The sequence below is a fragment of the Lynx rufus genome, unplaced genomic scaffold (genome assembly GCF_022079265.1).
Source record: "Lynx rufus isolate CCGP_SWC_20201006 ecotype Redwood Valley unplaced genomic scaffold, mLynRuf1.p SCAF_20, whole genome shotgun sequence".
NCBI lineage: Eukaryota > Metazoa > Chordata > Mammalia > Carnivora > Felidae > Lynx > Lynx rufus.
The window spans coordinates 17,472,758-17,498,733 of NW_025814835.1; positions in this window are offsets into that span (position 1 = coordinate 17,472,758).

Below are 25,976 nucleotides of genomic sequence, written 5' to 3' on the forward strand. Positions count from 1 at the left end.
CTCTGGGCTGATGGCTGGGAGCCTGGAGCCTGTTTCCGATTCTGTGTCTCCCTCTCTCTCTGCCCCTCCCCCGTTCATGCTCTGTCTCTCTCTGTCCCAAAAATAAACGTTGAAAAAAAAAATTAAAAAAAAAAAATCATTTGTGAAAATGGCCTGGGAAGTCTGTTCTGAGTAACCAGTTGAACAACTAAATCCTCTATGATTTTTTTTTCCCCCCGAAGGATTTCTTTGAGTGACTTCCTGGATATAGCCTAGTGATCTTTTTCACTTCGCCTTGTGGTTCTGGGTTAGGCGACTCCCGCCCTGGTTATTTTTTCAGAGAATCCATTCTTAATTTCCTGTGTACATAGGAATGTCGTGAGTAACTTTCCTTCAGTCGATTTGTTGGAACCTTCTTGATCACTCTTTCCTTGATATCCCCCAAACCAGCTACATACATCCCACTGCCCGTCTTCGTCGGGCATGCTGGTCAGAAGTGAAGAGGTAAAAACCAAGGCAGGGGGTGCCCAACGGAGGAGGAGCAGGGGGCTGGGATTCTCCCTGAACTGGAGAATAAACAACCCAGACCTGACCCCAAATTGGTGCCCCCGGTGGTAAGAAGGATTTCTTATTAAACAAAAATAATAGAAGCAAAATAATTGGGTCAGGAAGTGGTACCTTGTACCTTGTGGATTGTTTCCTTTCTTGGACTGTGTCTCTACCTTTGAAAACATAGAGGCACCAGTGGTCTTTCCGGAGGGCGCACAGAAAACTCTTCTCCCCTGAGATCCCTTTTTCTAGATGGGGAGAGGAAAAGAGCCAGCTTCTGAAATGGCCGTGCTTCCTTAGCTGAAGTCATAACAAAATCTCATCTCTGGTCTGGGTGCTGGGGTGTCCACCTGTGAGTGAGTTCAGCCTCTTCGAGGCCAGAGCCAAGCCCCCATCTTTCTTGGCATTTGTTCATAGCCATTCAAATAGAGGGACGGACACACGTCCACCACTGAACCTCCATGCCGTGGCCCCCATGTGTCCTCAGGAAGCCCCAGTGTTTGGACGTACCCTAAACTTGGCTACCGGTCCCCACGCACAATGGCGAAACATTCTGGAGGTGGCTCTCCATGTGTGACCTGCAGGTAGGCTTAAAAAAACAAGGGTAGGATTTTTGGGCGAGGTTTCCAGCAAGTGGAGGGAGAAAAGAGAACCACCCACAAAGGTACAAGATACCACTTCCCTGTGTGAGTCTCATTTCTGGCTGATTATTCAGATCTATACTGCACAAGAGGAAAAAACCAGTCAGCCGCTAAGAAACTGGGGGCATCAACCAGCCCTGATCGGTCTGAATGAAAAAATTGGAGTCCAAGAGATTCGAATGAGTGTCCCGGCCCCAGCTCATGCACACTTTATGTACCTTCTTTTAAAAAAAAGGAGTCCAGGATATACAAAAAAGGAGGAAGGAGAGGATTCCTGAGAAGGAATCTGAGAAAGCCGACTGAGAGGGGGACAAAAGGCTGAGAACAGGCAGAAATGAATTGTAACCCCCAACCTCCTTGGTGGTTTCTCAGGGAAGCTCATTTTTGGTGCTTTAGTCACTTGCCTGGAAGGGACTCAGCCAAACCACTGGGGAAGAAGGGTGTATCTTTGCACGTAGGTCTGTTTGCTCCTAGTTCCGGGGACCAAGTAGTCAGGCGGGCGCTACCTGAAGGGGGAGGCCAGGAGGATCACCCACATTCGTGGTGCTGGCACACAGGTAGCCTAGCTGGGAGACGCCCCATCAGACAAGACACAGGGAGGGAGGCAGGGGCTCTGAGCACCGTCAGGACGGGTCCATGGTGCAGGGCCCAGAAACACGTGGGGTTCTTCTCTTCGTGGTGTCTGGGGCTGCTCACCAAAAATCCTGTGGTAAGTCAGACAGAGACACAAGAAGGATGAATCTAGAACACTGTTTTGTTTCCCAATACTGGGCTTTCCTCCTGTAGACAGGGCACATTTGGGTACGTTTTCAGTGTTACGGAGGCTAGGGGGGGAAGCTCATTGGGACACACTGGAAACCTTCCTTCACGGTCACAGGGGTAAAAAATCCCAAGGGGTGAATGGAATTCCTGGGGGTTTCACCAGATTGGTCCATCAGATCTGGTTACCGATCACAAGGGCAGGAGGAAGCCCTCCTGAGGGAGAAAGCGTAGGGCAGTTTCTGTGACGACACCAGTCAGGTATGCACAGGACCGGCCCGGAAATCATACACGCCTCATGAGGGGACTAATCCACTAATGTGCTAATCCACTTTGTTCTTCCCTCTTCTGTGCCATGGCATACGCTCAGCTCCGAGCGCCGTTTAAGGATACTTCTCTACAGGTACAGTGACTTCCGTGCAAATAAGAAATGAACATTTCAATGGTTTTATTCAATTCTTTGAGTAAAGAGGGAACCAGAAAGTAGGAACATTAGAGGAATTAGGTATTTATAGGCAGTTTAATAAGGGAATGTTAGGATAAGATTGTTGGACTAGGTAAAACACCGGTTAATGTCCTGTAGGGCGATAAACCAAGACTTATGGGGTTATCTTTTCTGCCAGGCAGGGATTATTTACGTCTCTGTTGGATAAAAATCTACAAGTTTGTATGTAACTTCACTAAATCTGGGAGTTTAACCATTTTTTAAGTTTATTTATTTTGAGGGAGGCAGAGACAGTGTGAGCAGGGGAAGGGCAGAGAGAGAGGGAGAGAGAGAGAATCCCAAGCAGGCTGCACCCTGTCAGTGCAGAGCCTGACGCGGGGCTCGGACCCACAAAACCGGGAGATCATGACCTGAGCAGAAACTGAGAGTCAGATGCTTAACCGACTGAGCCACCCAGGTGCCCCAAACTGGGAATTTTAATCAGTGGTAATCGTCAAATTAAACGATGTATATTCCCCTAGGTGATTCTTAGATGGACCTTTGTCCCCATAGGACACGGAAAGAAGATATTATCCACATTTTTTCCTCATATCCAAGTTTTAGATAATTTTTCTTTTTAAAAAAATGTTTATTCATTTTAAGAGAGAGAGAGAGAGAGAGAGAGACAATGGGGGAGGGGCAGATAGAGAGGGAGAGAGGGAATGCCATGCAGGTTGCACGCTGCCAGCACAGAGCCCGACTCGGGGCTCGAACTCACAAACCGGGAGATCATGACCTGAACTGAAATCGAAGGGTTGGACACTTAACCGACTGAGCTACCCAGGCGCCCCTAGATGATTTTTCTTAATAGCTCCTTAGGGTTAGGGACAGCATTTCATTTTGTAGGCCTCATCCGCACCCCTGCACAGGATCATCTCAGGTACATAGCTTGCTCAATAGTGCTTATCGGACGATGCATTTGAATCGATGAGAGAGATTTTCCAGTTCCCCAACTGACACAGTTCAGCATGTCCATCCCTATGGCTTATTACTCACTCCTATTCATTGCTTTATGATTTTCTTTTCTAAAAATGCTTACTGCAATAGGAATATTCTTCTGTTGTCATTATCAGGTCAGCCCAAGCCAGAGGTAACTTGGTATAAGAATGGTCGAGCCATAGATGAGTGTGGCATTGTTTCCAGTTATGAATTCTTCCAGAATCAGTATATTCACCTGTTACATCTCTATCGGTAAGTAGACGTGCCTCTGTGGACTGTTTACAAAGGTCCCTGCATTGGGTCATGTGCTGGTTGTACCGGGTAATGTCAAAAGATTGATGGGGCGCCCGGGTGGCTCAGGCGGTTAGGCGTCCGACTTCGGCTCAGGTCACGATCTCACGGTCTGTGAGTTCGAGCCCCGCATCGGGCTCTGGGCTGATGGCTCAGAGCCTGGAGCCTGCTTCCGATTCTGTGTCTCCCTCTCTCTCTGCCCCTCCCCCGTTCATGCTCTGTCTCTCTCTGTCTCAAAAATAAATAAACGTTAAAAAAAAAATTAAAAAAAAAAAAAAAGATTGGCTCCCCTTTGCTTTTTTGCATCCTAACATCAGATGCCATGAGCAGGCATCAGGCAAGGCGTCCAGCTGAGCTCCTCTAAATTGGCTTCTTTGATGGAATTACAACTTTACCTAGAACTTTATTCGAGGTGGTCCAGCCATTTTCATTCACTGAAAGAGCTTTTCATTTAATCTTATTCCCTCTGGAAAGTCAAGAAACACAATATGGTTTTGGCAGTCATTCAATCTCTCTTGAGTAGCAATGGAAGGAAGAAGGAGTGGCTGGTCATGAACCCACAGCCCATTGGTGATGGACAGAAGGCTGAAAACCATGCCTTCTGGCTTTATTGTAGGAAGTCGTATGGTCTAGCATAGTGGTTTCTATTCTTTTTTGTTTCCCGAAGAACTATTCGGATGAAATCAGGAAGCCCCATGTGGGAGGCAGAGAAAATGAGAACTGCTTTGGTTGAGGGTGGGTGGAGAGTCTTTGCTCTTGGTCCCCAGTTGTTGCTGAATTGGTCACAGTGTTCCTTATGGGGACTGTGAGGAGTCCAAGGTCTGCAGAGTGTGGTATGAACATGACTGGGAGGCATGCGCATGTGCTGACAGACTTGGGTTTGAATTCTGACTCTACTGTTTTCTGTCTGTGTGACCTTAGCCAGTTCTTTAACCTCTCCCAAACTAAATTTGTTGATCTGCAAAATAAAAGGAGTGCTGAGAGAATTAAATGATTTTATCCTCGTCAAGTTCTTGCTGTGTAGTAGTTATTCAATAAACACTCGCTTCCTTATCTTCGTATCCACTCTTTTGTTTCAAAGTATTCCCAGAGATCACTTTATCACGTTGGAAATCCTTGACTCAGCTGTCTTACAGAATAGCTAACCTGGTATTCAAGATGCTCATTTATTCATCTACCATGTAATTCTTTTTTTTTTTTTTAATTTTTTTTTAACGTTTATTTATTTTTGAGACAGAGAGAGACAGAGCATGAACGGGGGAGGGTCAGAGAGAGGGAGACACAGAATCCGAAACAGGCTCCAGGCTCCGAGCTGTCAGCACAGAGCCCGACGCGGGGCTCGAACTCACAGACCGTGAGATCATGACCTGAGCTGGAGTCGGCCGCTCAACCGACTGAGCCACCCAGGCGCCCCTACCATGTAATTCTTTAAACATTATTCATCAAGCAACTGTAGTGGCAGCCATTTTGCATAATGCTGGGAGTAGAGATGAACAGCATAAACGTTGTGTATGCCCTCATCAAACCTCAAGTCCAGTTCCAGTGTTGCCAAGGCCTTCCCCTCCCCCCTCTTCATCCCATTCCACTTAGAATCCATCTCTACGGTTCACAGTAATTCTAGTTACCCATGGTTCTGTCTAGCCTCAGACATTCTCTTCTCTTTTGCACAGGCCCCCCTTTGGTGTTTATTTATTACTCAGGATTGACAGTTCGGTAGATTTGGGCCTCCAACGTGCGGGAGACTTCTCTGTCTCACACTAATGTATCCCCTAAGGAGTGGTACAGTGCACCATAAATATTTGTTAAGAGGATGAGTGGAGAGATGTTGTATATATACCATACAGATATGTGTTGTTAATTTAGATCAGCATTGGCAAACTTTTTCTAATTATTTTTTATGTTTATTTATTTTTGAGGGAGAGAGAGACAGTGTGTGAGCAGGGAAGGGGCAGAGAGAGAGGGAAACCCAGAATCTGAAGCAGGCTCCAGGCTCTGAGCTGTCAGCACAGAGCCCGATGCAGGGCTTGAACTCACAGACTGCAAGATCATGACCTAAGCTGAAGTTGGATGCTTAACTGACTGAGCCACCCAGGTGCCCGGCAAACTTTTTCTATAAAGGGCCAGGTAGTAAATATTGTAGGCTTTGAAGGCCAGATGGTCTCTCTCACAGATACTCAACTCTGCCATCATAGTATAAAAGCAGCCACAGACAATATGGTTTTTTTTTGTTTTTGTTTTTGTTTTTTTTTTTGCGGGGGCAGGGGAGGGGTATGGCTGTGTTCCAATAAAACTTTAATTACAGGAACAAGTAGGGGGCCAGATTTGGTCTGTGGGCCATAGTTTGCCAATCCCTGTTCTAAATGGTAAGATCCTTGAGTATCTACATGCTACCTACTTCTTTGTATGTTTTCTACTCTTGCCTTTGTCCCCCTGAACCTTCAATCCGTATTTCTTGATTGATTAATTTTAGTCTCGCACTAAGCTAAAAGATTATACCCACTTTTTTAGCCAGAAGAGAGGCTTAATGAGTATTCTTTTACTTATGGAATGCCATTTAAGAATTGTGGTTTGTTATTTGCTATTTCTACAGGACCAGGAATGTAGGGAAAACCTGTGTTTGTAGGGTAAGGGAGTTAAGGGATGGAGGGATGAGAAGGCCAAGATGACACCCCGGGGCAGGCGGGCCGGTTAAAATGGGAAGAGAAATTTAGGAAGAGAACTTGAGCTGTGGACGGGGCAGGGAGTCCTCATTCTCTTCGCAGAAGTCCAGCGGGGCTGGAACAAATCAAGACTTGAGATGACAGAATGTATTCTTTCCAAACTCCTATTCTGCCATTTGGAAAAGTAACCCACCAACTGGGAAAAGCATTCGGTCCTGGTATAAGGAATTTTAGTGGGGCCATGCACTAACAGATGTGGTTGCATTTTTGTGTTTAGTAGTAAATGAGCTTTGAACGTTCTAACTTTTTACAGCAGTTCTGGACCATAGCTGCCCATTAACATTACCTAGGGAATTTTTAAAACCCCCTAATGCTTGGCCTTCAACTTTGACTAACGCAGTCTGGACCCCAGATGATTCCAATGTAATTGCCCAGGATGAAAAATTCCTTACATCCTAAAACACTCACCTGCAAAGCAGTTTGACTTCTATCAGTATGTTAAGTGCCGGTTAGGAAAATGAATGTTACTTTGTGCAAATGCCCTTCAAAGATTTAAAGTGGGTTATTAGTTATAATACTGGTCTCAAATTTTCTTGCCAGTATGAGGTCACCAGAAGCCACCAGATTAACTCATAGTTCCCCAAAGGAAAGTACTTTTTAAACATCTACCTGAGTTTAGTCTTTGGGTCATTAAATCTGCACTCTTAGGTACTGAAAAGCTCTTGTTCCTGTGTTTCCCACGTTTTTGTTTTTGTTTTTTGTCTGGGATGGTAAACCTGATCTGCATTTCTGCTTTGTGGCCAGGAGCTAATTAATCGGCCTACTGATCTTCCCCCTTTCCTCAACCGGGCAAGAGTGCCTCTGGGTCCTCCCGTGTTCTCCTCTCATACCCCTCTAATCTTGTAACACCGTGTACTTTGGACAAGTGAGAACACTTGGAGGAGATTGATCAGTGCTGTTGTGACCTTTACATACCACAGGTCAAGTGTGCTTGGCAGGCAGGGGAATGGAAAGCATTCCAGGGGACAGAGACATCAATAACAGCATGATTGGCGCTGTACCGTGAAAACGTTTTTTTGTTTTTTTTGTTTTTCCAAAAGACGTGGGGGTGGGGAGGAAATGCAAATGGATGTTTTCTACCTCAGAGAAAGCAAGTTGGAAGGAGTGCATATACAAAAGAGGAATTGTGGTCTCTCAGGAGCACGGTTCAAAGAAAGACAGGTGAACAACAGATAAAAATCTGTCCAGGAACCCACACCTAGGTCGAGACACTCCTCTCCACAGCAAGGAGGCCTCTCCATGGTTATGATCACGTCCCGCTGTGCTGAGAGAGCACAGATTACCAGAGAGGCAGGAGGGAGGGTGGGTGGACTGGGCAGGAAAGCGTGGATGGGGGAAGGGCTTCCCTCCTCAGCTCACCCCTACAGATGACCTGGTGGTGGGGACGATGGCCAGGAGAACTGCACAGTCACCATGAGCCAATCTGCTCATGATGTGTATGGGTTCAATAGCGTCTCCCCCTCGTCCCCACCCCCTCCCCGCAAATTCATGTTCACCTGGAACATCAGAATGTGACCTTATTTGGAAATACGATGTCTTTAGCTGTAGTCATTTGAATTAAGGTGACATCACCATGGATTAACGTGGGGTTTAATTCCATGACTGGTGTTCTTATAAAAAGGAGAAAACAGACACAGACAGAGGGGAAATAGCTGTGGGAAGACAGGCAGAGACCGCAGTGATTCGGCCGCGAGCCAGGAAATGTGAGGACTGCGCACCGCCACCGCCACGGCCACCAGAAGCTTAGGAGGGGGCGAGGCGAATCTTCCTTAGAGCCTTCAGAGGGAGCATGGCCTTGCCCACACCTTGATTTTGGACTTCCAGGCTCCAGAACTGTGAAACAATACATTTTTGTTGTTTTTCTTTTTTCTTTCTTTCTTTCTTTTTTTTTTTTTTTTTTTTTTGCTACCTCTCTGTGGTAATCTGTTTTGACGCTCTGGGAAGCTAATACATGGTGTATCTGAGCATTCTTAAAAAAAAAAAAAGTGCTGCCATTTGCCGACCTTGACTTCTGTGATAACGTAGCCCTGGCTCCCAAAATACCAGCTGAGTTCACCTGGGCGGCCTGGGAGGCAAGGGGGCAAGGGAGCAAGGAAGATTTTTTCCAATTATGCCTCAAACTGGATATCGATTATTCGAGATTTTGATGGAAAAATCGATATGAAGGTTTCCTGGGTCACTTGTGTTTTACCCCCAGGGGACATTTGGCAATGTGTGGAGATATTTTTGACTGTCACAGCTGGAAGGGGTGCTACTGAGTAGAGGTTAAGGATGCTGCTAAACGTTGGACATTGCTACGTTGCTAAACGTTGCCCTCCCCACCACAAAGGACTCGGCCCCTCTCCCACTGTGGTTCTCCAGGCCCACTGGTCCCTTCCCTGCAGGGGACAGCACAGCACTCAGATGCCCGGCAGCTTCGGGGACAAAGCCCTGACTCCTGAAAACAGCTGCTCTTTTCTGGAGTATGTCACTCTCTCCCTGCTGTTTCCAGCCCAGAGGAACTTTCCCAGAGGCCTTCTTTGAGGCCGCGGTCAGCACTAACGCAATGTTGTTTCCCTGCGCATTATGCTTTCGTTTGGCTTCTGTGTCCTGACTGGACAAAGCTCCGTGAAGACGGGACTCTTTGCTCACCGCCTGGTCGATATTGGCTGTGTGAAGCTAGTGCCTTCTGCCTCGCTTCTGTCCTCCCTTCTTCGTCGGCAGGTCAGCTCGTAGGGGCAGCAGGGACTGGGATTTCTGTTATTTCTGATCCCCACAGCCTCATGTGCTTGTCAATGACGACACAGTTCTCCAGGTTCTTCCTCCAGGCCCACATTTCTGCTGTTGTCGTGCCCTGCGACTTATTAGCTGTGTGGCCTCGAGCGAGTCCGTGAACTTCTCTGTGCTGTGGTGTCTTCATAAAATGATTTCGGGGAACGGTTTAAGTGAGATTCTTCACGCAGAATGGTCAGCAACGTGCGCGTTAGTCTTGTAACAAATGCTAACTAGTTAGTAATTAATATCATTTTCCTGCCCGCTCCCTGCAAGCAGCATGGTTCCAGAATTACTCTGAAAGAATCACTCTGCCCTAGCTTGTAGTAGCTGTATTTAGAGCCGGGATCGTTTTGTATGAATGGTTTTGAAAAGTGTTCGAATCAGTGGTGGATTTTCAAAGATAGGAAAGACGTGGACATTTAACAGGTGAGCAGCGACCCACACGGAGAAGTTGAAGCTGTTTTTCTCATACATGTTTATACCCGAAACCCTGTTTGGATGGTTTTTTTTGGATGGTGGAATCTGTGACTTTAATGATGTCTTAGCCTTTTTAGTTATTCCTCACGTCTAGGTGGACAGCCCCCAGGAGCGCTGGGACACTGTGTTATATTCCCGAAGCGTCTCTGGTGTGTAGCAAAGAGTTGTCAATACGTGCTTGTTGTCTGAGCCAAAGACTTTGGTTCCTGGAGGTCATCACCCTCTTTCTGTACACCATCACCCAGGGAAAACCAAGCTCCTTGCCAAACATCTAAAACACATGCGTTGTTGGTCGAGAAAGAGTCTGGGCAAATAAGAATAGGAAAATCAGTTAAAAATATCTCTATTCCCGAAAGAAACGCTTCAAGGCACATATCCTGTTAAAGTAGAGTTGTCACCATCAACTTTGCTCACAAAGGACAGGAGGTTATTTGCACCATGGAGAGCAAGGATCTGAAGCCAAGTTGTCTGGATTTAAATCCCAGATCTTACAAACTGTACCATCTGGGGCAAGTTACTTAGCCTCTCTGAGCCTCAGTTTTCTCATCTGCAAAATGGGGATAATGATAGTACCTGCTTCATAGGATTGGTATGGGGAGGAAACCAACATGTGCAAAGAATTTAGAATACTCTGTAAATAATAGATATTTTATGCAATTTGAACATAGCCCCACAATGAACTTAATTTTGGAACTGATTAAAAAAAAAAAATAGGGCAACTTGGAGGTAAGAAGGATAGCAGAGTTTGGCAACATTCCCGCCCCCCCCCCCCCCCCCCCCGCTATTTCCCTCTCGGAGGATAAAATATAATTAACGTGTTTCATCAAGGAACCATGGGGTAGAAATAAAGATGACTGAATCTTGTTATGTCTTGGCTAAGACAGAAAAGGCATTTTATCCGAGGTAGGAAAGCATTTTGTGAACTTTGTGTTCCCTCGAGCTTAAGTAGGTGTAATAAGTCTTAAGGGTGACTGGGAGAACTTTCGGCACCGTGAAGGCCTCTGTGTTCCCAGCACAGAGCCCAGATGGCATTCTTCTTGAATGAATTCAGCATTCCACTCATTCCTCAGACCTCGCCTGGAGCATTTCTTGAATGAGTCCTGAGGGTCTGATGAGAAACTCCCAGTTAGCCCCCAGGGTGATAGTTCCGTGCTGAGAATCCACAGCCTGTCCTGACATTCTGGTTTTGACTTTGGTTAGGTAAGTGTGTGCATGGTTATGGGAGCCGCACTGTGGGACGCTCATCTTTTCCTGGGGGCTGGATTTGGGCCATTGCTTCCCCCCACGGTGCTGGCTCCCGGGGCAAATCAATGCTGGTTTGGGAGCAGGTGACAGATTGATCCAAGAGCCCCTCCCAAGACATCAGGGTAGCAAAAGGTGCACTCATCACTGGAAATTGGACATGTGCTAAATATCTTTGTAAATGCCACTCCATCAACACCTTCTGAGGATTTAGAGCAGACCAGTAACACTAGGGGAGTTTTGGGCCAACTGGGGTTCCGTCTTAATTTGTAATCATAGAGTCGTGACCCAACGCTTCTGATGATCGACGCGATGGGGAGTCTCGCTGATGGAAGAATCACGACGTTAGTATTAGCAATCATTTGACCGACTCCCTCTTTAAAGGGGGACATCGTAAAGAAGATACTTGGCAAGGGCAGACAGCTCCTTGAGGGAAAAGGGGGAACCAGTCAGGCCCTGTGAGTCCTGGCATGGGCTTTGTTCCACCTCTGAAGGGAGAGGTGCAGGGCAGGGGGTTGGGAGTGGGGGTGGGGAGGCACTAAGAACAAAGTTTGGTTTGGGAACATGTGTCTTTGTCTTGGCCAGCACAGCTCTATTTTCCGCCTCTCGTGCACTTAGCCAAGGGCTCCCATGAAATTTACTTCTACCTTTGCCCCATCATACCTGGGGGCTTCTCTTGCCTCTGCCTCCACCCGCCCTCCTCGCCTTGCTCTTAGTTCTCTGGGCTACTTGGACCCCGAACCTCCTCTCTGCCTGCCTCCAGACTCTAATCGCTTCTGAACTGCCTGGATTGCCCTCTCCCTTCTTCTGAGTCCTGCAAGGTTGGTCCAGTCCCAGCATCTCAAACTCTCAGCCCAGACCTCAGCCCGAGCCCCCCTCATATGGGTGGGGAAGGCCAACCTGAGTACCTCCTCTAGGCCACACCTGAGCCCCAGATGAACCCAAGATTGAGCTGGACCTGTGAGAGGGGGTTGGACCTGGCCTGGTCCACCTGACCCTGCCTGCGTTAGTCAGCTCAGAAATTCCACACGCTGGGGGGCTTACCCAACAGAAATTCATTTCTCACAGTTCCGGAGGCTGGAGTCTGAGATCTTGATGCCTTAACTCATTTCTGAGCCATTTCCGAACTCAGAGACATGAGTCAGGTCTAGCAGCTTGCTCGCACATGGCCTTGCACTTTGTCTTCCTTCTACGTGGAATGTTCTCTCCCCACACGGCCCCATGGTTAGTTCTCATGTCTGCTCCAACTCCCCTGAGCACTAAGACCTTCTCTGACCCAGCCACCAATAGCACTGTCTGCCCCCGGCATGTCCTACCTTTCTTATCTCGCTTTATTTTTCACATAATGTGTGTGTGTTTGTGTGTGTGCATATATATGTACATTTAACAGCTTTGCGTAGGTGTAACTGACACACAGTGAACTCTACATGTAAAGTGTCCAATTTGGTTTGCTTTGATGCATACACACACCCGTGAAGCCATCACCATTATCAAGATGAACGTATCTATCACCCTCAAACAATTTCTCCATGTCCCCTTTGCAGCCCGGCCTTCCTGCCTCTCTCTGCCCACTCATCCTCACACGGTAACCCAACGGCCTTCTATCACCGGAGACTAGTTCATCGTTTCTAGAGTTTTATATAAATGAGATCACAGAGCACGTACCCTTTTGTATCTGGCTTCTTTCACTGCACATAATTATCTTGAGAGGCATCTGTGTCCTCTGGTGTGTCGATAGTTCATTCCTTTTATTGCCGACCAGTTTTTGTTTTTGTTTTTGTTTTTTTAGTGTTTCATTGTTAGGATCCACCAGAATTTGTTATTCTATTGAAGGTCTGAGCCCCACATCTCAACCCTCCTCTCCTCTCTTCCCTGTAACAGGTCATAAAACTTCTGTGTGAAGGGTATATTTCTGGTGCCAGGGTGAGGGAAGACATTTTTATCAGTAGAGACAGGGAATTGGGGGCCAAGAAATCCATACAAACCTTGTCAAACTCATTCTTACCTTCCTAGTTACTTCTTCACCATTTGCTACCTCTAGCCCAAACCCTTTTGTCTTATCGATTCTTCACAAACTTACTGGTTCTTTGTCTAAAAGGTATAAAAGGTTCCTGCTCTCGTCACTTCTTTGGGTCTTCATTCTCTTGGGAAGGCTCCTCCGTCCATGCAAAAATTCAGTGTATGCCTTTCTCTGTACCACAGCTGTCCTCCAAAACAGAATCTACTAACGTGTGTGCTGGAGTATAACTCAAAAATGAAAGGCAGATGTGAATCCGTCCTTGTCAGTTTAATTTTCAGACCCATCCAGGGACCCTCCCAGGGTCGAGGAAACTGTGTCCTTCCTTGCAGAACCATTCCATGGGCAGCCATGTGAACGGGGAGGACACGATTTGAATTACTGTGGCTTCTTGGTGGTCGGCCAGCTGTTAACTCTAGAGGCCACGCTGTTTAAGAGGATTGTGAAGCCAGGAAATAATAGTACAATTGTAAGATAATTTCCTCCCGGCTGCCAGGGGCTCCACCTGCTCATGCCCAGGTCCCAGGCGATGGGAGAGCTGCAGAGGCGTGGTGAGATGGCCCAAATGACAGAGCGGGACCTAGCAAGCACCAAGCCTCCGGCAGAATGGCAGACAAAGAGACGCAGTCACATGGTGATGGCTTCTTCCCTGACCGCAGGTCTCCCAGGATGCTTTTGAGAGAGAATTTCTCGGGTCTGATTTCGTGCATTCTCCCTGCCTGGGTCCAGCAGTTGGTTTAAAAAAAAAAAAAAATATATATATATATATATATATATGTATATATATATATATATATATATATATATATGCAAAATCAGCTCTAACACCCACATTCCTGCCTGCGGGGGCAGCTTGCCAGGCATTTGCTTAGTGGGAACTCAGCTCAAATTGAGCAGCAAGTCAAGTGACAGCTGCTATTTTTTTTCTGAGAATTTAATAAGGGGACTTTCACCCTCTAGAGATATTGGAGTCCTCCGGCTGGAAGTGACTCGCAGACCTTGCCTTCAAACTTGATTTTAGAGCGGCAGCAGCCGCAGCAGCCACAGCCCCGGAGCTTGGTAGACTGCCTGCGTCCCGACCCTCATCGGATTCTGCGTTTTAACAAGATCCCAGGCGATTCCCGTACCCAGTGACACACGGGGAGCCCGGCTCTGCAGACCATCCCGCTCCTGGCTCTCTGTTACGTTTAAAAAATGCTGATACTCGGGTCCTACCCCTCAGAAGGTCTGATTTAATTGGTCAGACCCAATTGGTTTTTACTTTATAGATCACCCAAGGCCCAGAGAGATCACGGGACTCATCCAGGTTCTTAACAACTGGTTAGGAACAAAGCCAGGATTAGAAGCCAAACATTCTAGGGACGCCTGGGTGGTTCATTCCGTGAAGCGTCTGACTTTGGCTCAGGTCACGATCTCGCTGCTTGTGGGTTCGAGCCCTGCATCGGGCTCGGGGCTGACAGCTCAGAGACTGGAGCCTGCTTCAGATTCTGTGTCTCCCTCTCTCCCTGCATTTCCCTGCACCACAGCTGTCCTCTAAAACAGAATCTACTAACGTGTGTGCTGGAGTATGACTCAAAAAGAAGTGATCGTGAGGACTGCCTTCAAAAATAAGGATTAATGGAGGGCCTACTGTATGCCAGGGCCGATCAAGACCCTGGGGACCCGGTAGAGAGCACAGTGAACCCTGGTCTCATGGGACAGGGAGAGAGGAAGAGTCGCGCATTAACGATGCCAGCAAAATCAGTAGTGTTGGGTGACAAAGAGGAAGGGGGAGGGAAAGAGTCTCAGGACAGGAGGTGGCTCTGCTGAGGTGCTATGAGCAGAGGTGTGAAGGGTAAGAGAGGGAGAGGGGTGGGGTTGTGCTGGGGAAGAGTGTTCTCAGAGGGACCAGCAGGGGCAGCAGGAAGCCGGAGATGGGCGCGTGCCAGGTCACGGTGGCTGCAGAGGAGACCGGGCGGGGGGGACCCCCCCCCCCGCCCCCACAGCATCAATGCCATAATCCAGACCAGAGATGAAGTGGCCCAATCCAGGGTGGTCCTGGAGCAGGTGGCAAGAAGCCGCCAGGTTCTGGACCCATCTGCCAGGAGTTGCCGCTGGAGTGGATGCCGAAGCGGGGGTGAGAAATGGACTCTGAGGCGTGCCCCCTGAGCGATGGGTAGAACGAAATATTTTTGAGACAAGAAACAGGTTTGGGTGGGAAAATCCAGAGTTTGGTCTGGGGCATGCCGGGTGTTTGATGAGTTAGCAGTGCTGGTCGTTCAGAAATTCTAAGCTGACTTGCTTTTATAAAAGAGCTCTGGGTCCTCCAGTGTTTGCTGGTATGTTGTCCTCGGTCCTGCTCTCAAGCTGCCTTGTCTGTCATAGATGGATTTACAGCTGAATGTAGGAGCTTTCCTACTGTCCCAATGTACCTTGAGATTTCTGGACACATTCTGGGCATTGTGCTAGCCTGGGTGGTGGGTAGGGACTATTTCCGGCTATGCTTGAGTTTTCTTTTGCCAAGAGGGTTTGGTTGTCTGTTAACTAAGCCTGACGGTAATAATGCTGTAGGCTTTTTTCATTTCGGAAGTCCGTTTGCTCATTTCTTATTTAAAGAATATCTGGTCAGGGGCGCCTGGGTGGCGCAGTCGGTTAGGTGTGCGACTTCGACTCAGGTCATGATCTCGCAGTTTGTGGGTTTGAGCCCCGCGTCGGGCTCTGTGCTGACAGCTCGGAGCCTGGAGCCTGCTTTGGGTTCTGTGTCTCCCCCTCTCTCTGCCCCTCCCATGCTCACGCTCTGTCTCTCTCTGTCTCTCAATAATAAATAAACATTAAAATATGTTTTAAGGGGCGCCTGGGTGGCGCAGTCGGTTAAGCGTCCGACTTCAGCCAGGTCACAATCTCACGGTCCGTGGGTTCGAGCCCCGCGTCGGGCTCTGGGCTGATGGCCCAGAGCCTGGAGCCTGTTTCCGATTCTGTGTCTCCCTCTCTCTCTGCCCCTCCCCCGTTCATGCTCTGTCTCGCTCTGTCCCAAAAATAAATAAAAAACGTTGAAAAAAAAATTAAAAAAAAAATGTTTTAAAAAGTCAGGTAATTTTGGGGCGCCTGGGTGGCTCAGTCAGTTAAGCATCCGAATTTGGTTCAGGTCATGATCTCACGGTTTGTGGGTTTGAGCCCTGCATCGGGCTCTGTGCTGATGGCTCGGAGCCTAGAGCCTGCTTTGGATTCTGTGTCTCCCTCTCTCTCTGCCCCTCCCCCACTCATGCTCTGTTTCTCTCTGTCTCAACAATAAACAAACATTAAAAAAATGTTTAAAGAATATCCGGTCAGCCTGCATGGCTCCCAGAGATTCAAAAGGCTGTCAAAAGCTTAGCACTTCTGTGCCAAAATACAGCCAAGAAATCACGCCTGATACATACCCAGGCAAAGATACTTCCTCTTCCATCAGCTTACCTATTCCCCTACCTCCTTCATGACCATACGAGAGCTAAGATTCATTTAGGTGCTTCTGGGCTCCGCCTCCCCCTTAGAATCACCTGGGAAGCTTTAAAAAATACGCATGGCAAAGCCCATCACCCTTGAGAGGCTGCTTAATTGCTTTTTTTGGTAGGGCCCTGACCCTGGTATTTTCCCCCTTTGAAATACTGCATTTTTTAGAGCAGTTTTAAGTCCATTGCAAAAGTGAGCAGAAAGTACAGTTTTCATATCTGCCCCCCAACGCACAGCCTCCCCTACTGTCAACATCCCCCCACCAGAGCGTTACGGTTGTTACTGTCGGTGAGCCTCCGTGAGCCGTCATTATCAGCCAGGGTCCGTGGTTTACATTAGGATTCACTCTTGGTGTTGTACATTCGATGCTTTTGGATGAATGTGTCATGACATGTATTCGCCATTATAGTATCATACAGAGTACTTCGCTGCCCTAAAAACTCTCTGGCCCTGCTGTTTCTAAAATGCATCCCGAGTGATTGTAATGTGCATCCAGAGCTGAGAACTACCGGGTCGGTGTTTACTGCGTGCCGGGCCCTGCTTTAAGCACTTTTAGTAATTTCCTGCCGTCGTCCTCATGTCAGCCTCTGGTGTAGGTACAGGTATTGTCCTTCGGTAGCTTGACAACGTCACACGGTGAATGGGCAGCGTGTGGCCCCGGGCCGTCTTGCTGCGAAGTCTGTCCCTTAACCCCTGTGTCATACTGGCCTTGCAATCTGCTCTCTCACCGGCCCAGAATTGGGTGAAGGAGAAAAGTAGGATTTCCCCTGCTGTCTGCCCGCGGGCCATGCTGCTGAGCGGAACTCTGAGCCTCTCGGCCCACTGCTCCTGTCCTTCAGGGCCCTTTCTTTCCTGTCCCTTACGCAGGACCTGCTCGGTCCAGCTCTGGTACAGCTGCCAGGAATGCCCTCCCCCCCTTTCCCACCAGCCAAAATGTAATCCTTCCCCCCTGTGCTCAAGTTCCACACTCCTGGCATGAGGTCTGACGATCCGGGCCACCCTGACCTCTCCCCTCCTAGCACCAGAAGCACTCCCTGACTCGATTGTGCCTTTGGGGATTCGGTGACGCTAGAGTTTGCAAACTGCATACCGCTCCCTGTTTGACACCCAAAAGTCTTCTTCTCTCTATGCAAAATTGGCATTTCCCCTGGGGAAGGAAACAGGTCCTGTGCCATCAATTTCTCTGGGACTTAATATTGTTGTAGGTCCAACAGGACGTATGGGAGAATGAGGTGTCCCTGCTCAAGCGGGGGCCACAGGCCATGTCACGTATGGAGAGCGGGGTCCCTCCATTCTCACTCTGGTACACCGTGCACTTGTGGGGAGCATCTTACCGAATGGCTTCCCTTCCTCCCTAAATGGCCGCTTTGATCTGATTCCCAGGGAGTCCCATTTGGGGCCTGAGGTCCAGACTCCTCAGTCTGCGGTGGAAAGTGTCCCATGATCCAGGCCCCTGCTCAACTCCCAGTGGGTGACCGTACCTCCTGATTTACCCGAGTCGGCCTCAGTTTCCCTGGGATGGCCCTGGTTTCTGCCTGTGGTCACGGTGTATCAATAGTGTCCCTTTTCATTCTCTAAACTGTCCTGTTTAAATGATAAATAAAGCGGTGGCTCTACCTTTGAGCCCACAACTCTCCCAGCAGCTCACCTTGTGGCTGTCCCTCCTGCCTGGAATGATCAGCCCCCTCCCCAACCCCAGGCATATACCAACTTTCCTGGGCCTGCGTATTTCCTGGGCCTGCTTCAGCTTTTGCACCCACTGTCCTGCATTGTAGCTGTTGGTATAGATAGGCCATTTCTCTTATTGGATGAGAAGCTCCTAGCAAGGGCCTAGGAATTTACCATGTCCGTCTTCTACAAGGAGGCCAACACAGTGCCTTACACACGGTAGACACTTCTGATCATTTTTTAACTGTGTGACTTAAGGCAGTCACATCTCCTCTGGGCCTCAGTTCCAGTAAACTAGATCATCTCTGTATCATTCAGGGTCTAACCAGGAAGACAAAAGCTATTTTCAAGGATGAAATGCGGGGTTATATAGGTAACTGAGCCAAACAGGGGTCACCCAGAGATTCACGTCAGCAGGAAGTCGCCGTCTCCGAGGCTGCTCCGTCGAAGGGAGGCCGCAGGACTGCTAGTTCTGGGTCACAGGGCAGAAGGGGTATATGCAGCCTATTAGAAATGCCACCTGAGGCTGGCTTTCCCCTTCTCCCCCCTCTCCAATCTCCTGCCTCCCTGTGCTCCAGGGTAGCAAGAAGCCAGCGGTGCTGGGAGCCCGGGAGACACAGCCTCAAGGGTCAGCTCCGAGAGACAGGGCAGAGCAAAGAAGGGCACAGCAGGGAGGGAGGCAGGGTCCAGAGGGCCACAGCTCCAAGTCCCCTTTCAGTCTTCGGACTGGTGGCTCATTAAATCTGTTGGATAAATGAGTAAATCGGTAAATGTGTGCGGAAATGTCTCATCAGTTTGGAAATACACGTAGCTGCTTGCAGAAGATGCGATCAAGAAGGTCTGTGTGTTTCTAATATTAGAATTCTTCCATAACATAATATAGAATTCTCTATAACAAACGTAGGTTTGGGGCATGAAAAAACCCAAGCCCTTCTTACTCCATTAGTTATTCTGAATGATTCAATCAATAAAATCGATAGTAGCACTTAGGGAAGTAATACAATACAGACACTTAGTGCAAGAAAATATTTTGACCTTGACCTGGCAAGGATGCAGATGTCATCGTGTAAGTATTTATTGAGCAGAGCGCTCTCCCTCCTCCCTGCTGCATGGGCAGGAGAGGCTCAGAAAATCCACGGGGTGGGGACAGAAGGCGGGGGCTTTGGAGGCCTCCCCACCTCCGCATTCCTGGCTGCACCGATGAAAACACTGCAGGCATTTTGTTCCCAGAACTTGTTTTCCTCCACTGGGAAGTGGAGAACATAGTAGACTAGAACAGTACCTGAGATCCAGAGAAGATTCCACATCTCACCTCGCGCCAAAAGCTTGAGCCTCGTCTCCCACGAACCGTCTTCGGGGCGTCTGGTCAGATCGCATGGTTTGAGTTTCAGGAATTTTAATTCTGCGGGGAGAGTTTTCTGGGGAGCAGGGGAATGACCTTCAGGAGACAACCCACTTTGCAGCCTACATGGAGTAAGTCATTCTGTTTTGTTTGTGTCACTGGGATAGTGAATGAATAGATATGTGAAGTAATGCATGTGAAAACCCACCACCCGAGGGTGCAGTCGTGGTGGGGATTGAAATGTAGGCATTTCAAAGAATATCAGGGCACCTGGCTGGCTCAGTCGGTTAATTGTCTGACCTAGGCTCAGGTCGTAATCTCATGGTTTGTGAGTTCAAGCCCTGCATCAGGCTCTCTGCTGACAACGCAGAGCCTGCTTGGGATTCTCTCTCTCTCTCTCTCTCTCTCTCTCTCTCTCTCTCAAAAATAAATAAACATTAGGGATGCCTGGGTGGCTCAGTCGGTAGAGTGTCCAACTTTGGCTCAGGTCATGATCTCGCGGTCTGTGAGTTCGAGGCCCGCGTCGGGCTCTGTGCTGATGGCTCACTGCCTGGAGCCTTCTTTGGATTCCTCTCTCCCTGACCCTCCCCCGCTCACGCTCTGTCTTTCTGTCTCTCTCTCTCAAAAATAAATAAACACAAAAAATCGTTTAAAAAAAGGAAAGAAAAGAAACAAAGTAGGCCTGTCACTTCAAGGAAAACTAATAGTATCTATTGCTTGTGATGAGAACCCAAACTTTTTTTTTTTTTTTAATTTTTTTTTTTTTCAACGTTTATTTATTTTTGGGACAGGGAGAGACAGAGCATGAACGGGGGAGGGGCAGAGAGAGAAGGAGACACAGAATCGGAAACAGGCTCCAGGCTCTGAGCCATCAGCCCAGAGCCTGACGCGGGGCTCGAACTCACAGACCGCGAGATCGTGACCTGGCTGAAGTCGGACGCTTAACCGACTGCGCCACCCAGGCGCCCCGAGAACCCAAACTTTTTTAAAAGGCACAAACTTCTGGTTAAAAAATAAGTAAGTCCTGGAAACATAATATACAGCATGGTGACTGGAGCTAACAATACTGTATTGTATATTTGAAAGTTGCTAAGAATAGATCTTAAAAGTTCTCATCACAAGAAAAAGAAATTTGTAACTCTGAGTGGTGATCGATGTTAACTAGACTTACTGTGGTCGTTTCTTAACATATACAAATATCAAATCATTATTTGATACATCTGAAGCTAATGTAATGTTATATGTCTGAAGCCAACGTACATCTGAAGCTAAAGCAATGTTATATGTCAATCTGAAGCTAATGTAATGTTATATTTCAATTACACCTCAATTAAAAAAAAAATCCAAGCTTTTAAGCTATTATTGCAGTCCCTTCTCTGAACTAAGGACTTCCACTTTCTTCAGACATGCTTTCTGCCTCTTTCCTCTCTTTCTGGGATTCCCTTCATGCATGTTGCAGGCTTGGTGGTGTCCCCTAGGTCTCTGAGATTCTGCCCACTTTTCTCCATTCTTTTTTCTTTCTGTTCTGAAGACTGGATCATCTCAATCACCTTCGAATTCATTGACTATTCTTTCTGTCTGCTCACGTCTCCTCTTGAGCTCTCTAGTGGGTAAAGGCGCATGTGAAAATACAGATGATTGGATTTTATGTAACTAGTTGATAGGCTGTCAGATTCCACATTGCACCCACTTCAGTTTCAAAGATTATTGGCAATCATATGGAAAGACTATTAAAATACTCCTTCCTTTTCCAAGTATATATCTGCGTGAAGCCAGGTTTTCTTCATGTATTTCAACCAAAACAACGTATCGTATCACAATGAACGTAGAAGCAGCAGCTGGTTTTTAAGCCAGATATTAGATGTGTGAACAAATGTAAAGCAACGCCACTCTTAGGAAATGTTACTTTGTTTTAGAAAAATATGGGTATTTTCATAAATATATGTTATTTATGCTCACGTAATCTGTTTTTTGTTATTTAAAAAACTTATTTTAGAGACAGAGGGTACAAGTGGGGGAGAGGGGCAGAGAGAGAGAGAGAGAGAGAGAGAGAGAGAGAGAGAATCCCAAGCAGGTTCCACACTCAGCAGAGAGCCTGATGAGGGGTTCGATCCTGTGACCCTGGGATCATGACCTGAGCTGAAATCAAGAGTCAGATGCCCAATTGACTGAGCCACCCAGGCGCCCCTATTTTTGTTATTTTTAAATGAATAAATGTTTTCACCTTTTCTCAGTTTTAATTTTAATATGGTAAATAGTGATATATAACCCCATAAACAAACATTCTTGGGAGTCCTCAATTATTTTTGAGCGTGGAAAGGGGTCCTGCCGTCATAATATTTAAGAACCTCTGGTCTAGACCAACCCAGGGGGTTCAAGCCCAGAGGAAACCCCACCCACTTAGGATCACATGTACCTCTTTTTCTTTAATACGGAAATGAGTAATTTTGAAAGAACAAAGAGTATTCCAGCAAGTAGAGTCATTCTGGCAAGACTTTCACAGCAAGTCAGGAAAGTTGCTGCTTCCTTCGGCCAAAAGGAAAGACAGTCAAGAAGGGAACGCAATGAATTGTTCAGGGAATTTCTTCCGGGACGTTTTTGCATTCCTGTCAAATCACTGTGGGGCACACAGGTCACTCTGCCAGCATCTTGCAAAGATTCTAAAGCCCAGTCCTACTCACACCGTTTCAGCTGCTGTCACCGAAGTTCCCTCCTTGGAGCTTCTCTTGCTCCTCTAGTCTCCACGGAGCAACTTAGCCCAGAAGTGACGGACAAGGTTCTCGCAGAAATTCGATTGTTTCCCCTAGTAGGTTTTGTTTTGTTTTTTTTTAATGTTTATTTATTTATTTTGGTGGGGGTGGGGCAGGGAAAGAGGGAGAGAGAGAGAGAGAGAGAGAGAGAGAGAGAGAGAGAGAGAATCCCAAGCAGGCTCCATGATCGACATAGAACCCAACACGGGGCTAGATCTCACGAACCCTGAGATCGTGACCTGAGCCGAAATCAAGAGTCAGATGCTTCACTGACTGAGCCGCCCAGGTGCTCCCTCCATTGCTGCTTTTTTACCTGGTCCTTTGATCTCTCTACCTTACTTTCTTCTCTGCCTTTCTGTTTTTTCCACACAAGTCCTGGTACTTTCAGGGCAGGTGGTTTCTCTGGCATAGGGATCCTGGTCTGGATAAATCAGGAAATCAACCCAACTACTTAGAATTTTCCAGTAGCCCATGGTACTGTTTGATGCTCCTTGTAAGTTCCTAGCTGAGGCCAGGTCTCCCAGAACTACTGGAAAAGAGGCGTGTAGGCAGTGGTATAGGCCATGTGGAGCTCAGGCAGAGGCCCCTTTCTCTTTGTTCAGCCTTAATTTGGCTTAAATGAAGAGACCCAAGCATAAGTGATGAGGATGTCTCCAAGGGCAGACCAAGGACAATTTGTAGCAGAATGTATTTGGGACCTTAAAAAAAATTTTTTTAATGTTTATTTACTTTAAAAGAGAGAGAGAGAGAGCACAGGCGGGGCAGAGAGAGAGGGAGACACAGAATCCAAGGCAGGCTCCAGGCTCTGAGCTGTCAGCACAGAGCCCAATGTAGGGCTCAAACTCACAAGCCATGAGATCATGACCTGAGCTGAAGTCAGATGCTCAACTGACTGAGCCACCCAGGCCCCTGTATTTGGGATCTTTAAAAGCAGATTCTCAGGACTTTTACCCACAGATTCTGATTCAAGAATTTTCAGTAGAGTTTCCTGGTGATTCTTCTGCACAGTTCTTGAGAACCAGAGGTAATCTGGTCTTAGCACGTTCACATCCTTTTTCTTTTTCTTTTTTTAAAATTGAGTTATATTTGACATACAGCATTGTGTATGTTTTAAGGTGTACTGCATTTTGATTTGATGCATTTATATTGCAATATCACTGCCACAGTAGCGTTAGCTAATACCTCTATCACATCACATGATTATCATTTTAGCACTTTTATATTCTTTTTTAAAGTTTATTTATTTTGAGAGAGAGGGGGAGGAAAAGGGCCAGAGAGAGAGGGCGAGAGAGAATCCCAAGCAGGTTCCTCACCGTCCACATGGGACTGGAACTCATGAACCTGTGAGATCATGACCTGAGCCGCAATCAAGAGTTGGACACTTGGGGCACCTGGGTGGCTCAGTCGGATAAGTGGCTGACCGGCTCAGCTCATGATCTTGTGGTTCGTGGGTTCGAGCCCCGCGTCGGGCTCTGTGCTGACAGCTCAGAGCCTGGAGCCTGCTTTGGATTCTGTGTCTTCCTCCCTCTCTGGCCCTCCCCACTCACGCTCTCTCTCTCTCTCTCTCTCTCAAAAATAAATAAACATAAAAAATTTAAAAAAAAAGAGTTGGACACTTAACCGACTGAGCCCCCCCCCCCAGGTGCCCCAGAGCTTCTACATTCTTAGCATATATGTAGCATAAAGTTTCTGCTTTACGAAGCCCCTTCACATTGATTTTCTCATTTGAATCTCAGAATGACCTCGTGAAGTATACAGGAGGAGCAGGTGTTGTTGCCTCTAGAAAGTGACCCTAACTTTCAGTCTCCCGGGGTTGTTGCCCAGGGCAAATCTGAATATCAGCTGTGGGTCCAGCTTGGTGACCCTCAGCCACCCCCGTGTGGCTTCTACTTGGGAACCAGATTACAAAAAAGGGCAAGATAGTAAGAAAATTGGAATTAGTGTATGGTGTTTTGAAAATGAGGCGTATGTGAGCACACGCGACTATGGAGGGCTTATGAGCACATATGAGCTTAGGGAGACAGAGGGGTGCCTTTGGCGAGAAGAAGGAGAATAAGGAAGACGGTGTGCCATCCGGTGTCTAACACTGATCCTTCTGGGTTAGATGTGTGTGCGTATTTTACACAGATCAGGCAATAAGTATCTAAACATCACTTCTAATTCTGAGCCAACCCACAGCTCCCACCTTCTGAAAATGCTCATTTACTTCTGCGCCGGATAATGCAGAGTGAGGCCAGCAATGTTACGGCTACACTGAGATCAAATGAGATCTATGAGTGCAAATTATAAAGCCAGTGCAACAGGCTTTTCCTGGGACTGCAGAGCCCGGAGAAAGGCCCTAGCAGGAGAGGTCAGCAAAGCCTGTTAGGTTCAAGGTTCCATGGAGCTCCAGTCAGTGAAGGGAGGGGACACAGGAGCACCGTCCCTCCTGGAGCAGGGAGAGCAGGCCCAACGTGATCCAGGAGTCAAGTTTGTCCCTGCTGGGCCAAAGCCAAGCACCTGGCTTGGTCTGTGTAAGTCAGGATGGCATGTGGGCATGGGTTTCTGGCCAGGGGGTTCATGGGTCATGGTTTAGACCCCATAGTCATGTAAAATGAAGAGGAAAGGGCACATTCTTCCTACACATAATCCCAGTGTGGCGTCTTTATAGCCTCCTGGCAAGAACCATGCCTTCTTAGGGGCGCCTGGGTAGCTTAGTCGGGTGGGCGTCCGACTTCGGCTCGGGTCATGATCTCGCGGTTCGTGAGTTCGAGCCCCGTGTCGGGCTCTGTGCTGACAGCTCGGAGTCTGGAGCCTGCTTTGGATTCTCTGTCTCCCTCTCTCTCTCTGCTCCTCCCCTGGAGTCTCACGCTGTCTCTCTCAAAAATAAATAAAGATTAAAAAAAAATTAAAAAAAAAAAGAACCATGCCTTCTTAGCATGGTCTTAAAAACAGTTACTGCTTATGCTGTCCGCTGCCTGAGGTCGAATACTTCAGTTACTTGTGTACAATGTCTCACTCCAGAAAATAATGCCTTTTCAAATTCCTATAGTGTAAAAAGGACTCAAAATAAAAGGAGAGAAGGAGAAATTAGAGTGTGAGATGTTTCCCCATTCGTCTGAATAATTGTCATCATTTTTCAAGTTGGGGTAAGACTGGGGAAGGTCTTAACGGAAAATGCCGGGCTTCCTGGATTCTCAGCTCCAGGGCAGCTGGGACTCAGAAGCTGGCTAACTCTGACCACAAGCCCCTTTCCAGGGAGATCACAGATCTCCTTGAGTGTGCAGCAAAAAACCATGGTCATTTTCTGTGCCACGATGTGAGGAATGTTGGCATACCCATCCAAACATGGCCAACTCACCAAGTGTGTTTTCTTCATCCTAGCTGTACCCCAGATGATACCGCTGTTTATCAAATCTCTGCTAAAAACTGTTCTGGAATGATCTGCTGTTCTGCTTCCGTTGAAGTCAAGTGCTCAGCAGAGAACCCACAGCTCTCCCCTAACCCCAAAGGTGGCGGGGACACGGGTTGGAAACATGCAACAGAGTCAAGCATGCAGGAAGAAGCAAACCAGCTTGATGAGAAAGAACATCCTCGTAGGGGCGAAGAAAGTGTCCCCTCAGGTAGTCCCATGTCAGCTGACTCCGCGTCCTCCACATTCGGCTGTTCATGCTCGCTCCGGTTATTGGCCAATAATGACACTGGTGCCTCCGGTTCTGAAAATCCCTTGGATGTTAAAGGAGCAAGGCGGACCGAAGAGGCTCGTGATCCGGATAGCACGGAGGAAGTTGCGGATGGGTGGCTTTTTTCTAAATCAAGTAGTATTCCCGATAAGCAACATGTGTATTGCCGCAACAGGGCAGTGCATTCCAAAGGATCAAGGCCAGTGGATGGGGCCTTAAACAGTGATGGCCCTC